This window comes from Vulpes vulpes, chromosome 12, assembly GCF_048418805.1.
Source record: "Vulpes vulpes isolate BD-2025 chromosome 12, VulVul3, whole genome shotgun sequence".
NCBI lineage: Eukaryota > Metazoa > Chordata > Mammalia > Carnivora > Canidae > Vulpes > Vulpes vulpes.
The window spans coordinates 5,482,794-5,485,774 of record NC_132791.1 but is presented as its reverse complement, the minus strand read 5'-3'; positions in this window follow the sequence as shown (position 1 = coordinate 5,485,774).

The window sequence follows — 2,981 nt, the reverse complement described above, 5'->3', positions numbered from 1 at the left end:
GGCGGTGGTGGTGGTGATGGGGGTGGGGAAGCAGCCTGGTGCAGAGCGTGGGGGGTGTGTTCTGTGGGCGTGTGCATGGTGGGCGTGTGGTATGCTCGCGTGTGGTGCACCTACGTGATGTGTGGCGTGTGTTGTGTGTCTTATGCACGGTGTGTGTGTGTGTGTCTGTGTGTGTGTGTGTGTGTGAGAGAGAGACTATTGCAGCCGAAGCTCTGCGATCTCAGGCACAGTGCTAGTGCCAGGTGCACTTCACACCTTGCCTCACTCCACCCTCCCCTCTGCCCTCTGATGCACCTAACACTGGCTTTTCACACATGGCAATATTGAGGCTCAGAGAGCATGAGGACGGCTCATGCTTTTTTTTTTTTTCTTTTCTTTTCTTTCTTTTTTTTTAAGCACACATTTATTATCTCACAGTCGCTGTGGGTCAGGAATCCAGGCACAGCTTAGCCGGCTCCTTTGCTTCATAGTCTCTCACAAAGCTGCAATCAAGGTGTCAGTCCAGGACCTGTCATCTTCTCTGAAGGTTGCACTGGGAAAGGATCCACTTTCAAGTGCACTAAGTAGTTGTTGGCAGTTTTCAGTTCTTTGTGGCTGTTTGAGTGAGTGTCTCAGTTCCTCACTAGGTGTTGACCGGAGGGGCTACTCTCAGTCCCTTACCACACTGGCCTCTCTCACATGGCAACTTGCTTCATCAAAGCAGGCAAGTTGAGAACTCAATAGAGACTCTCTAAGATGTATGTTTTCCTTCTCTTTCTGGTCTAAAATCACTCGCAAGTGGCTGACTTGAGACTCAGGTTCTGCCATCCACCGTGTCTGTTCATTGTCATCCATCATGTTGATCCATGAAGTCACCTGGGTGGCAGCCATAGCTGTCGGCGCCCACTGCCCCGTGTTAAATTATTCAATCGCCACTGTGCTTGAAGGCTGAAAACCTGAGGTCTGGTCTCAGCCATGCCCACTCTCAGCCTTGGGTCCTTGTGCAAGTCCTTCCGTCTCACCCTCCCCGCCCAACCATGCATTGACAGCCTCTGTGGGCATCACATCACCCTCAAGTAAGGACACTCTGTGAGGGGGGATAGACTTGGCAAAGGGGTTGGCCTGTGCTGGTTGACAATTCCCAGTGGTCCCCTGGGCCGAGTCTAGAATTTGGACAGAGATAATTGATAGATTCTCTAAGGGACAGAGCTGTCGCATCTGTGGTTACTGGCGATCTCCACTTCAACACACCATTTAAAATCTGAATCACTGCAGAGCTGGTGCCTGCAGAGTAGCTCTTTGAAAACTTCATTCGGAAGTACCCAGTGCTCTGTCGCGCCCGCCCTCCCTTGCCTTTCTGCTCATTTGGGGTTGCACTCTATCTCTGAGAACCAGCAGAAATCCCGGCTCCTCCTAAGGAAATGTTCATATCCAAAGCCAAGCTTGGATTGTTCCCCCTGCTGCAGCGGCCGTGATCCCAGACTGCTGAGCATCACCTGAGTTGGGTCAGACTCTAGGGACTGGTCTGAGTATTCCTTCCCAGTGAATCCATAAAAATCACAGATCCTGGAGATGGAAGAGCCATCAAGAGGTAAATTGTTTTCTTGGGCTAACCAGAGTGGTATAAAGTAGACCTGTTTTACGGTCAAGGAAGCAGATGCCCCCTGGACCCCAAGTCGGGCTTACTTTTGGAAGAAGTGGGGTGCACGTGTTCAGTTGGTCTGTAAACTGAGGAGGGGATGAAGGCAGCCAGTGTCCTCCAGGGCACGTAGCCAGCGGATCTGGTGAGAAGGCCGTGTCCAGTGGCGGGCGCGGACAGGGAGTGGGTAGCGGGGGGGCTCTGGAGTCTGCCCAGCGCTGCTGAGAACAGAGTGCTCCCTTGGCCCATGTCTTCAGTCTCTTTGATGAAAGTGGAAAACTTCTGATTGTGGAATGGAAGCTGTGGGTGTTGAAAAATAAAAGGGCTTTGCTTGAAGTACAGGTCTTCCTGAAGGCCCGTGGGGCTGAGAAGGGCAGTGGAAAAAAATGTTTGTCTTACAGTTACACATTTTGCATATAGTACGATGTCCTGAGAGGGAAGGCTGACACGGGGGAAAATCACTCTTTGTTTTTACTCAGAACCTTCTGAGCAGTTGAGATTTTCAGATCCGTTTGCTTCTCCAGCAGCCTGTGGGCCCGATCTCACTGCCGTCCCTGTGCCTCTCCTCCACCCCACCTGCGGGCTTCCCTGCTTCCCACCCCACCGGTCTGAGCCCCTCTCGCTGCCCAGCTGCTCCAGGATGCCGCCCGGCCAGCCAGGTGGGCCCATCCCTTGTGCGACCCGACCCGGCTTCTTTCTCTTTTCCATTCGGTCACCCGATGTACAAATGGAAAGAGCTTTTACAGAGTTTCTCACTGAGTGACTTTGAAATCCCTTCTGGAAGCGAAACTGTACAGTGAGTATAGAAATGTAAGAAAGAGGAGCTTTTCTGGCTGAAGCAGAGGCAGGACCACAACAATGACGATGAGGGCCTGGCCCAGTACGCTCATATACCTCTTGATGGTCTGGGGTATCTCCAGGATGGAACAAAACTTGCAACCTTGCAATTTCGCTCAAAACCCTTATTCCTCAAATCAGGAAGCTGAGGCAGAGAACTGGAGATGAGTTGCGATGGGGTTCTCAGGGGAAGGGACAAAGTCATGCTTAGGAGTCTCCTGTGCTCATTCTCATCCCCTCCCTGCTAATAATATTCCTGGTGCAGCCGCACTGCATGCCAGGCTGTCCTTATCCTTCCACTGCTTCAGACCCTACCTGCCCAGGCCTCTCAAGCCCACCAATATCCTCTCTCCACAATACTCCATGGTCATGCCACACGATAGTGTGTCCAATTATCTACTTGCTTTGACCTCTGTCAAGTGTGTGAACATGTGACTTTGGCCTTCCCCATAAGACTGAAGGTTCCTGAGGGTAATCTTTCTCGCTCCCACCGTGCACTATTTGGTGCTGGACCTATGTATGATCA